A 13,151-nucleotide genomic window follows, 5' to 3' on the forward strand; every position below is an offset into this window, starting at 1 on the left:
ATTATGTAATTTAAAAAAGTTAACTGTGTATTAGATTCCGCCAAATTCGATGGAATTTAGCTGTGAATTGAAAACTATTAAGTCAACTATCTGCCCTTACATATTCTATGTTTGGGTGGGGACACCAAGAGTTGGAAGGTTCCTTAAAGGGGCAGAAAGGCAGGAAGAAAGGTGCACTGCGAGATGGCAATAATACAACATGGGTAGCTTTAAACCTGAGCGCTGATTTTTCGAGACAGCAGAGTGGCCAGCTGACATGAGAGAGGCAGTTTCAAAAGAAAGTTTCAACAACTTTTCACAGCAACTTGGTCCGCAGCAGTTTATCAGGCAATCGTTCCCTTCCACGGCGTTCAAAGCGTCACCTGCAGCGCAAACTCCTGCTTTGCGCAAATGGCACCGAAATGAGTCGCGGGGCGGCGGACAGAGCATACCCGTAGGCGGTGGATCAACGGCGAGGAGAGACCAGTGTGGAAAGAGCCCTGCGCAGGTGTGCCTGCACAGCCCGACCCTGCGCTGCCAATCCCGGGGGAAGCGCGCACGAAAGGATAGCAGCCTGAGACTGCGCGGGATGGGGAGGCGCAGCGAGAGCGCTTACCTTGGGCGAGAGGAGGGCGTCCTCTGCCCTCGGCCGCCGTGGGGCCTATAAAAGAAACAGGGGCGCTCTCCCGGGAAGGAGCCTCCGGAGCAACGCCCTCCACTCCGGACGGCGGGGAAGCAGGAGAAAGAGCGAGGGTGGGATCCGCCTTCCAGCTGTTGGCGCGGCCCTTAGCAACCGCCCGCCGCAGCCTCGTTCGCCGCACGGACGACCCTAGCAACGGCGCCGGGGAGAGATGCGCCGCGCGGAGGTTGCCGGGAAAGGGGCGGGGCGAGCAAGGGCTCCTAAACGCGCGCTGATTATTCCAATAAGGGGCTCCCCGCCCACAAGGCGGTGTGCAAAGGCTTGAGATTCCGTTTGCATTAAAATCAACGTGACACAGATCGTATTGCATAGCTGCTCCATATTATATGTGTATTGACTTGTTGGCTGTTTGTTTCTACCGCTCATTGACAAGCTCTCTGGAAGAGTAAGCCCCATTGGATTTAGTGCATGGGGTCTGGCTGAAAGGGGTAAGCTAGGTTAGAACAAAACACACACCCAGATTGCGTGCGTTCAAACATCCATGTTCTCTAACTTTTCCAGGCCACCCGCTCCTTGATTGTATAAAGTCACCCCAAGGGACCCCTACCCTATACAAAGCATTATTCAGAACAGTGGTTTGCACAACCCACTGAGGAAGAGGATGACACAACCAAATTCAAAACTTAATTTGGAGAAGTATCTGAAGAAGTGTGCATGCACACGAAAGCTCATACCAAGAACAAGCTTAGTTGGTCTCTAAGGTGCTACTGGAAGGAATGTTTAATTTTATTTTGTTTTGAAATTCAAAACAGTAACAATTCATTCACAATCCAATTAAAACTAGTTTAATTCAACAAAATTGATGAACTTGAGCCTGTGATCATCATTTACACCTCCAGGGCCCTTCTGCCACCCCCTTGCCTTAGTTCCCCCCAGGGATCACACTGCCCCCCAGGGAGCAATACAGCCCACTTTGGGAAGCAATGGGTTGCTTGTGTTGAAGAGGGAAACAATAATGATGGTGACATGTCAACACAGGATATTAGAAAATGAGTCCCAAATCTTGAACAAGGCCACTATTGTTTTAACTGACTAAAATAAATGCAGTGTCTTTAATAGCTAATATCAAATTAGACCACTCATTTGGTGGGCTACCAGGCTTGAGTTTATGTTATGAAATAACAGTTTAACAATTTTTCCTCCGTCAGGGAGCCATTCCTGTCAAGGAACTCCTGTACACCGCATAGGATTGTGGAGCATATTCTCTGGGGCACACAGTCAGCTCACACTGAACACTCTTGGGCTCACCACCGTACTTTGTAGCCTGACAGTTTGTTGTAAGGTAAGGTAAAGGTAAAGGACCCCGGATGATTAAATCCAGTCAAAGGCTACCATGGGGTGCAGCGCTCATCTCGCTTCAGGTCAAGGGAGCCGGCGTTTGTCAACAGACCGCTTTCTGACTAAACCTCTACTGGTGCACGGAGGACCGTGACGAGTGCCAGAGCACATGGAAACACTGTTTACCTTCCTGCCATAGCGGTACCTATTTATCTATTTGTACTGGTATGCTTTCAAACTGTTAGGTTGGTAGAAGCTGAGACAAAGCAACAGGAGCTCACCCCATCATGGGATTTGAACTGCTGACCTTCCAATCAGCATGCCCCAGAGGCTCAGAGGTTTAGACCACAGCGCCACCTGCTCCCACAATTTGTTGTAGAATGCAACCAATAGAAGTCTTGCAGATTGCACAGGAGGGTCAGTAATTGGATGGCTAACCAAGCTTCCTTTCAGGGACATTTTCCACCATTATCTTTTCATTGAGGCATTCCTGATAAGCTTCCCAGGCATTTCAAGGTTTCCTGGAGCATAGCTTGAAAGTCCTGCTGCTCAATGAGTACAGCTTTCTGTGACCCAGAACAGAAGATCACTGCAATTTGTAAAAAGTATTAAAATAATACATTTTTGTGAAAGAGATGCAACATGGTCTCTTGGCTCTGAACGCTAGCTTGAAGAAGAATTCAAGGGGCTTGAATGCTTGCAGATCTTTTGTAGAGCTAAAAAGAGAGTGGCTTATCTTGGCCTTTCCTTTTGTGAGACTGAATATACCTATCATCAAAGCAAAAATTGGCTTTGCCCAAGTATGATACAGTATTAGGAACTAAAGAAACTGAAGGTACCCTGTGGCATGAAATTGAAAGCAACTTATTTTGCACAAGTTTTCCAAAACATATGGAAAATAGTTCCAAATACTATCTACGGCAGGGGTAGCTAATGTACCCTCCTGATGTTTTTTAACTACAATTCCCATCACCCCTCTTTACTGGCCATGCTGAATGAGCCTGATGGAAGTTGTAGCCCAACAACATTTGGAGAGTGCCATGTTGGCTACCCTTGATCTATGCTGTCTCAAGCCGCTGCAGTTTTGACCCTAGATTCCAAAATCTTTCTTTTGAACCCTGCCATCAATCCTTCCCTATATTTGCTGTGCTGTTTCTGTGAAAAAATTATCTCTGGCAATACTGGAGTGGTGGGAGTACAGAGGACCCTATTTTATGTGATCTGCTCTGTCTTTAGTTCTAGTTTTCTGGCAAGAAGAAGGTAGCAACAAATTTGTTTAGCCATATGGATCCCCTGCCTTCCCTTTGCAAACAGGGAAGGGATCAAGTAGCTTATCCACATCAAGAAAGTAGCTATCTACCACCACAGCTAAAAAAGTGTGAGTTTTACCACCATTTGAAAATGCCTGCTGCAAAAAGTTTTTGGGTTACTTTTATTTTTAAGTAATCCAAACTTTTTGCAATGAAGACGTTTCAGCTGGGTTTTTAAAAAACCTTCAAAGACACATTTGCAATGCAGTGCAATGATCTTGAAATGTTAAACACACACGCCATAGTTAATCCTGAAGGAGATTCTTTCCTCCTTATAAATGATCGCTAGAAATGTGTCAGAGTAATGCTGCATCATACATATTAATAGATGGAACACTTTTCAGCAGCTGGCTGTTCTAAATAATATAGAGATGCATTACAATTAATACACATCATAGAGAATTATGATGTAGAGCATGCATTATACATAGCTAAGCGTTGTGCAAAGGCTATATCACTTTTAAGAATATTTATAAAGATGTTCTTAGTTATTTTGTACCCCAAATAAGCTTAAAACATTTTTCGTGCTTATCAGTGTGGCTGCAACATAGTATTTATATTGGCAAGCTAATATTGGCAAGCTATATTGGCAAGCTATTCAAGTGGACTCTTCTGTATGTCAAATCATTCTGAACATAAAGGTGCATATGAAGCTGAGTTCAACGATGTCTCCATCTAGTCCAATATTATCTACTTTGATGGACAATAGCTTTCTAGGGCCTCCAGTTCTCTCCCATCACCTGCTACTTAGTCATTTTTTTTAAAGGATATGGCAGGGGTTGAACCTTGGACTTTCTACATACAAAGGATGTGCTGTACCATTCCATCTGACTGGCGGTGGAGGGGGGCACATCTCTAGAATTTGAAGTGCCTTAGCTTTGTGGAGGCCTAAGCAATTCACTTTTTGACGACTGAGGTTCAATATTTTATACCCCCTTTAATGCAGAGTGTACCGACAGATGTTGTGAGCATGACTGAATATTGTGTCTTTATGGTGATTGCTCAGTTTGTCACCCAAACAGAGGCAGAGAAAAATGATGCCATCACTGAATAGGTAAAACTTTGCCTGGTTTAAGTAGACTGTCGTTTTAAGCTATATTGGGAGTTTCTCCAACTTTTAATGAGATGCTGTGTGTGCCTCTTTCATTTTGCAAGTTTCCTACTAAATCATTGAATAATTATATTGCTGCTGTATTCCATTCATTAGTCTTCCGTTTATGTACCTTATGGTGTTGTTGGGTATTAGATTGCATATAACTCAGATATTTGATTGCATATAACTCAATATAATACCAAGTCACTGATTTTCATCAACTTAACAGATGTCTACATTGTATGTCAAAGGAGCTATAAACAAAAGGTGGCAAATTGTTGTTTTTCTTTAACATTTACTAAAGGAAGAGCAGAACACAACAAGTACTCTCATTACAAAGAAATATATTAACCAAAGATCTAGAGACAATACCATTCTTGAACACCATATCCCATATAGTGTTTTTCAAATTTGAATTTTAAACAGATGGCTTCATTATATAGCACACCATTTGTCACCATATTCTATATAAAGAGAAATAACATGATTAAGCATCATAGAATTTTGGAGTTGGAAGGGACTCTGATTATCTGTAGTCCAAACCCCTGCAATGCAGGAATATGCAGCTGTCCCATATGGGCATCGAACCTGCAAGAATCCAACATCGTTGCATAGTGTTATCTTCCATACCACTTTTCTAGGAGGCACTACTGAGCTGAATTTGAAAATAGCCAAGAATAAGTGTGGACACCGTGCAAGGTTAAATTTGCAAGGTTTCGGTTGTGCTACTAAGGGAAGCAAACACTAAAATGAAACGAGCATTGACTAGCCTGCTTATGATCATTATCATTCCCTGTTTGGCAAAGGTAATATATTGTTTCTCAGTGCTGCCTTACCCGAATCTTTCTTGCAAACAATAAAAAGAGGGGATATGTTCTATCTGATTCATGGTTATTTACAAAATCAGGTTATTTACAAATCTGTGTTTATTTGTGCAATTTGCAATCTATAAAGTGACAAAACACAGTTGCATACATCTGCCTTCCTAGTTTTTGTTTTTTGTTTTAATGGCACACAAGCAAAACCTCTCCTCAACCACTGTGATGACAAACAGTACCATGTTAGCAAAGCCTCAGAATTGGCCTTTTTACATAGAATACTTTTCCAGGTTGCAACTCACTCAGAGGATTTTCAAGGTACAATGTTAGTAAGACCTGTGAACCATAATGAAACCTTGACCGTTAATTCTTAAATCTCACTTTTTGGATGATTTAGCGTGCTCAGCTATGTTTATGCACTCAAAATTATTGATCTCTGTTTCTTCATAATTGTTGCCAGATTCAATATGGCCAGATAGCAAGGCAGAGATAGCAAGACAATATGCCCAGATATTCAGCACAGAGATGAAATTTCCAACTGCCAGGATTATCCCTTTCATGCTGTTATGGCTCCAATCCTATGCATCCTTCCATGAGAGTACATCCCACTAAGCAAAGTGGGTCTTGCTTCTAAATAAAGTAAACATTCATATGATTGCACTCTATTAAAACCAACTGCCTTGCACTAAATCTGACCACCATAATTCTATATGCATTTTTAAAAGGCCGTTTTCATTAGAAGGCAATTAAACTTCCATCTATTTTCCAGTGTAAGCGACTACTCTCCAATTCAGGTGATCGTTTGAGGAGAGTTAATGAAGATAGCTTCTTTCTCAAATAAGTTTAAGCACATCTGCTGATTCAATTTTTTTGCAATTAGACTGTTGCCAAATGTATTCCTAAAAGCTGAAATTTAATATGCTATTTCATTGAGAAACGGCAATGGTATTAGAGCTATGGAAATAATATGCTACTGAGTACTTGCTAAAGCAAGAACAACTTTATTGTTGTTGTTCTTTTATGTAGGGTTGCCAACCACAAGAAATAGATTGCCAATTCTCTTTCCATGCCTAGGCAATATACCACTTAGGCACACCATTTTTTTCTAGCCCTCTAGGTTACGGATAAATAATCCTGTTAAGGGTGCAGTGAATTAAAGTTGTTAGATCTGAAGTAGTCGGGTGAACACTAATCTTGCTTCCTCTCCCTACTATCAAACAGGAATTTTACTCATATCAAGTTAGAATCCATTGTGTCTACAACACAGATAGCCAGTATTGTGCCTTCCAGATGTTGGAGTACAACTCCCATCATCCCTGACCTGAAGCTGCTTGGGACTGATGAAATCTGGGTTCCAACAACATCTGGAGGGTACCACATTGGCTACCCCTGGCCTACACTTGAGTAGCAGCAGCTAACCAGGGCATCAAGAGTTTTGCTCTTGGTACTTTTAACTGGAATTGCCTGGGATTGAACCTGCAACCTTCTGCATGACAAACCATGTGCTCTTCCACTGAGCTACAGTCCCTCTCCAAGGTTTACTAGCATTTCTTACTCTTCAGTTTAGATCCAATCAGTTTTCGTTGCCGTACATGACCATACAAGCTAATTTTACATTGATAATTTAAATATACCATTATTCTCTTGCTCTTTGTGTTTCCACTGGATTGTGTGGTTTTTTAAAAAAAACATTCTCCAAATAATGAAAAAAAGAAAATGCATTAAAAAAAATCATTGAAATTCTCATGAGTGGGGTACAGGCTTGCTTTACTTTTGAAGTGGCCAAGAAGTGTTTGTTAGTGCCCTTTCTTTCATTCTACAAATGATCTCCCCAGTGCTCTGCACTCTGCAGCCTTCCTGTGTGCCTGTACACCATTGAAAGCCCAGGGGGAAACACTGTGAAGTAATTCCTCCCATGGGGCTTTTTCAGATGAGGAAATACAAGACTGCAGAGTGCGGAATACATTTTTACTTGGAAGTGGGGGGAGGATCACCCTTGGCCACCTGACAAAAAGGTAAAGTGAAAACCCCAAACCCACAAAAATATGGAAGCAACCTGAAAATGAAGCAGAAAACCAGAAGCCTCATTCCCAGAGGAAGGAAAACTTTGACAAACATCCTTAGAAATTTATCCCGTTATTCAGTGAGGGGCAAATTCCACCCAGATTTTCATAATTGGTTTGTGGTTGCTTTTTAGCTTTCACAGTGAGCATTGGGGGGGGGGGGGAGAAGAAGCTTGGATGCCGTCCAAATGTTGGTGCATACACACTAATGGTACTTTGAATTTATCACATTGTCTCAGGAATTATACATTGGTTTCACCTGGCATCATAGCACTAGTCATGGCAGCGAAGAACTCGGCAATATTATTTATTTGTTGGTCTAAAGCTCTTCAGTCAAAACCAGCTGGATTACAAAGATCAATAATAAGATAGTCCCTGCCACCAGACTTGCAATCTAAAATACACAACACAAAAGTTAAAGAGATCAGAAGGGAGGAAGGGAAATACAAATTCAAGAGCAGTACTTCATAGGATGATTGGCTGGAATGGAAATACTGTAGTTCAAAGAAAGGAGGAGCCAAAAATTGCTGGTCCCAACAATCAACTACTGACCTTGCAGTGGCCTCTGGTGCAGCCTGATGGAATGGCTGTTGCAAGATGACAACTGAGGGATAGGAGAAGCCTGATGGAACTGTGTCACAGGAATGGTCCTTCCATTCTTTCCCTCCCATGCTGCCTGCTGGAATAGCTATTAATAGAAGGAAGTTGAAGGAGGGTTATTCCGACTCCAAACATTTATATAAATATCTAGCTCATTGTATCTTAAAACCTTGGTATGAACAGCAGCATTTAAACAAAATGAAACCCACAGAATAAAATGAGCATTATAGTATAAACCTCCATTTAGCATGTCAGAGTCAATTCACCTCCCATAATGGTTTAACCTTATCCATTAAAATTCAGCCCGAACCAGATTTATCACACTTTTGTTAGTCTGCAGCTCGGACTTTGGGAAGACTCCAAAAGAAGACCATGCCCCCCCCCCATCTGAGGGCTGCCATTAATCCAGTTTTGTTCTGGTTCAATCACAGTCAGCTTGTCTGCATTCTTAGTCCCCCACTGTGAGGGAACCTAATTCAAAAGTCAATGTTTCATTGGGAGTGGAATGTTGTCCTGGGCTCACAGCCAGCTCACATTTTCTTCTGGTGTTACTTCTTATTGGCACAGATCTTACATATATGAGCTTTGCTCCCAGACACATTCATGGTATGTCTCTGGAGAACAATTTACCTGTAACTTATACCTTTGGAATAATTCTTGGCTGACTTAACTGAAACCCTTTAGGTATATATCTGAAGAGAGTTTTGTCTGCAAACTTGGATGGAGACCTTGCCTGACTTTTTTTGATGGTTTGTTCATTTTCTCTCTCAACATCAGATTGTCATCTTTAAAACTGGATTTGGTAAGGTCTGTCTCTTAGGATAATATTAGCAAAAAAAAGAATGAAAGTTCAGGTTGTAGATCACTTTAAGTACAGTATAAAACAATGAAAGTTAACTGTGTTAGCTATTTCACAACTGGGAGCTTGCAACAAAATGTTGCTGTGTATCTCTGGTGGATGGATGCTACCTGTGACTGACAGGGCTGGGGGTGGGGCGGAATGATAGACAGATATCCCACCTTTAGCGGGTCTTATTTAGCCCAGGGGAGACAGGTTCAGCAATTGATGGCAGCAGGTGATGAAGAAAGCAAGAGCAAAGTCAGAAAAAAAGGCGCTGCATTGTTTTGGTAGTTGGTCATTACACCTCATATCCTGACTGGCCAGCCATACCCTCCACAGGAAGTCTGCAAGCAGAACCTAAGTGCCACAGCTTCCTGTCCCTTCCTCTGTAATTTCTAGCGACTGGTATTTAGAGGCAAACTAGTGGACATAGAACAGCCATCATGGCTAGCATACCTATCCTCCCTGAAATTTTTAAGCCATCCATACCAGTGGCCATTGCTACCTCTTGTAGGAGCAAATTCCACAGCTGAACATTAACAATAATGTTACTGTGTGAAGGTACCAAAGTTGGGGAGGATGGTAGCTTTTGGCTCATCCTTCATTTGATGGAAGGAAGAGATTGGTGAGCATCCCTTTCAGTTTCTCTGATTCCCATCTCAGCTTTTCCTTGCTTCTGCTTTCACTGCCTTTTATCCTTTTTCTGCTACCTTACAAGTAGCCGCCCCATGTTCCTTTCCCAGTTTTATCCCAAGTAAGCCAAGCATCTTGGGACAATGTCTAGGGCGCTCATCAACTTTGCCTCAAGCTCTTCTCTCAATGTCACCTTCTGTTTATCTGCTCATGTGACATAGCTAGCTATCCCTTTCCTAAGTACTAAGCTCCAAGGCCCTCCAAGTGTCCCTATTTTCCAGGGACGTCCCTGATTTAGAGAAGCCGTCCTGGTTGCTGATTTGATCCCAGAATGTCCCGCTTTTCCTTAGGATGTCCCTATTTTCACTGGAGAAATGTGGGAGATATGGAGTTATCTGAGCCGCCTGAAGGCAATCCTGTATACGGAAGCTCTTTTTAATGTTTTATTGTGTTTTTATATATGTTTCAACCCAGTAAGATGTGAGGGGTATAAATAGTAAAATTATCATTATGGAATGGGGCGTCCCTATTTCCATCAGAGAAATGTTTCAGGGTATGAGCCCTGGGCATGCAAGCTGCCTATAAAAGGAATGGCAGAAACAAATGCATGAAAACCAGATGGTGCAGATGCCAAGTCTTGAAGGAAAATGGGTCTGACTGAGTAGTGTAGCAGATGACTCCTTCTATTAATGTCTTTGGATCCTAAGAGCATGGATGTGAACCAGAATGTAGCCCCTTTTCAAGTGTTATTGGAGACAAATTCAACTCTTAGAAGGCAAGCAGGAAATCAACTCATAGCACAATGACCTTTTAGATTGAATGCTGCTGTAGAAGTTTGCATGTCCAAGTCAATGGATGTCTTGCTAATGGCTCCATATATATTTCAACCAGGACCACTAAAATACATCTGTACTTTTCATTCAAGCATGAAATACTGCATTGTGAGAGAACAAAGGAGCCACATTGAATCATGTTATTTGGTGGCTTTTAAAAACCGAAAAATAAATGACTGACATTCTCCACATTTGACAGCATGTGTCATGCAGCCTGCAGTGCTTTTTTCAATGAGTGCTTTTAAACAGAAACAGAGGTTTTAAAATCCTGCAAAGGGGGGAGTGGGGTAATAAAAACTACTGAAAATCACAGGAGAGAAAAGAAAAAAGAAAAAAAATGTTCCAACAAGATGTACAGCTAAGTAAATGAACATGTAACAAGGTGGCTAAAGGATGCTAATCCTTAGTAAATTATCTTGAATATGCATTCTAGAAATTACTGCCAATCAGAAAGTTGAAAGCATATACGGCTAGGAATTTTGTTAGATTAAACAGAGCGGCTCGTAAATCTTGCATCATTAGGGAGGTTGTGCATTTATAAGTCCCAGACTCTTTGTTTCTAATCTCCAAAACCTTTGCTAAGATTCATGTGTCTAAGAAACATATTTGTGGTATTAGCTTTAAATAGCCATTGTTTTGTGTGCATTTATCAGAGGTTGGAATTGATCCATTTACTCTAGAGAGATTCACTGCCTGAACTTAAGAGTTTGACAGCAGGCCCATTCTCTCATCCTCAGTACTTTTAAATTATTAAGCTATGCCCATTTCAAAGGACTAAAACAAATTGAATCTGGCAGATGTTTGTTTCCTATTAAATGGGGAGAAAAGCATGGTGGTGCTTGCTGTGAAATAAATCTCATTTTAAATGGGAAAGCAGACTGTTTACTAATCCAATACTGCAAGTGCTGTTTATACTTTTTCGTGGGGGGGGGGGCCCAGAGGACAGCAAGAATGCAGAATCCTTGGAATCCGTTTTGAAATTGCTGATCATCCAAGTTCCGTGTTCTGTATTAGACACACAATTACCATTGAATGGCAATAGTGTTTAGCTCAGCCTCGGCAGATAGATCTGTCAAGCTGGTGAAGAAATGCTGAGCCGAGTTTTGGAAACCACATCACAGAGCCATTTCCCAAATGTAACTGTGGTTGTTGCCCAACAGTCTGAAGAAGTGAGAGGGAACAAATGGAAGCATGAAATCAGGGTAACAGATGCGTCCATAAGGTGCAGAATACCAAGAGAAATAGGACAGAGAAACTAAGCAATTGTGAAGTCACGCTTTATTCATCGTTTCTAGCATCTGTTTGTTTAGGCTTGGGAAAACACTGAAGGTAAAGAATGTAAGCTTTCGGTGTCATTTGAACTTGATTGGACTTGACAATTAAGCACTGAAAATCAGGGAGAGCTAGATGACTATTGGACAACTTTCCATAGTTCTGCATATGCCCTACAGCAGGGGAGGGGAAACCTCAAGCTCGGGGACCAAACACAAACCTCCATTTCTCTCCGTCCTGCCACTGGGAGTCTCCCAAGCTTCACCCTCTCCCCAGCCACATTCCCTCTCCTAAGGTTGCATCCCTCACCAGGCCTGCTTTGCACTCTCTTCGGGTTTTCCCTGGGTAGAATGTGTGCTTGAATTCTGATAATGCTTCTTACCGGTACTTGCCTGGATGCAGAAAGGGCATGCAAATGTCTGTAGAAACAAGTCTAAAATTCACATTGTTGCTTTGCCTTTTATGGCAAGCCCCACCCACCCCTGGCGACTGGTTCCTGGAAGGGAATGCCCAGAAGAGAGTGCAGCCTTTGGCCCAAGAATGGTTCCGCAGCCCTGACCTATAGTAGTATATTTATTATGTTCCATTTGTGGTTTCTGCATTTTCTTAAAAATGAAAACCAGAACAATGGGTCTTGAAGTGTCATTCAACTACAGGTTGAAAGCAGGAGGGTTGTATCCAGTGGTGGCTTGCACTAGCAGAAGTGCTTCTGCGTGCCCTTAATCTGGTCCTCCATTTTCACCCATCCCACCACCAGCAATGGCAGCCCCCTCTTCCATCCTTTCTCAACCTTGTTTCCATCAGCCCCAAGCACCTGTCTGCCATATTTTCTGTGCCTTATCCCATTCTGTTCCAGAGGGTCCAACAACCCTCAGCTGGAGAAGCTCTTGGGAGACACACGGTGCTGCATTGGGTAGGTGGGATCAGCAGAAATCAGATGGTCCAGTTTGCGCAAATGGAAATGCTTCTGTTCACACAGAGTCATCACTGGATACTGCATAGAAACTTAGAATTGGATTCGGCCTTTTCAGGGGAACAACACATAGTATCTAACCTAGATTAGAATGGGTAACCAGGCCCTTGGCTGAATATACCATATGGCCTTTTAAATGTGTTTGTGGGAGAAGGGTTATTGGGTTTTATTTTTATTTACCGGTATTTTCCTGTTACGTTCCCCGCCCCCCATACTGTATTTTTATGTTGTGAACTGCTCTGTGATCTTCAGATGAAGGGCAGGATTAAAAAAATAATAATTAAATAAATAAGAAGAATAGGAATAAGAATAATATTTTAGAATGGTGACTGTTCTGAAACTCAGTAGGTGTTATGAGTTGAGTCCAGACTTAGTCATGCTTACAACAGACTCGCCCAAATCAGTGCATTGTGTCCAACTAACTTTTATTGAGGCAGACCCAAATAAATTAATGGGCTTACAAAAGTCAGGCCCATTAATTTCAGTACATCTACTTTGAGTAGGACTGAGACTGGATACAACCCAATGGTTTTAACTTAAGTCTCATTGATTTCAGTGCATCTACTGTAAGCATGGCTAAGTCTGGATTGAAGCCTTTGCTGCCTGACTCCTTGTTTCACGATGACGATGTTCTTAGTTACCTTCTAGATTTCAAAACAAAAAAACTTGTTATCCATCAATGAACACATCTCTCCTTTGTTTACCTATAGGGCAGTATGTGTGCAATAAAATGTTGCATGATGATTTATTGCCACCTT

The 13,151-nt window shown here is 42.0% G+C and overlaps 1 protein-coding gene across 3 annotated transcripts in view; it reads right to left on the reverse strand.

Moving 5' to 3' along the window:
* The window catches only part of TBC1D32 (TBC1 domain family member 32), a 66,225-nt gene extending 65,556 nt beyond the window's left edge, over window positions 1–669 (reverse strand). For all 3 annotated transcript variants that reach the window (XR_004426226.1, XM_033143705.1, XM_033143704.1), the window contains exon 1: window positions 596–669. The gene's annotated coding sequence lies outside the window, so the exon portion shown is untranslated. The remainder of the gene's footprint in view (window positions 1–595) is intronic.
* Between the last annotated feature and the right edge of the window lie 12,482 nt (window positions 670–13,151).

Source organism: Lacerta agilis, chromosome 3 (assembly GCF_009819535.1).
Source record: "Lacerta agilis isolate rLacAgi1 chromosome 3, rLacAgi1.pri, whole genome shotgun sequence".
Taxonomy (NCBI): domain Eukaryota; kingdom Metazoa; phylum Chordata; class Lepidosauria; order Squamata; family Lacertidae; genus Lacerta; species Lacerta agilis.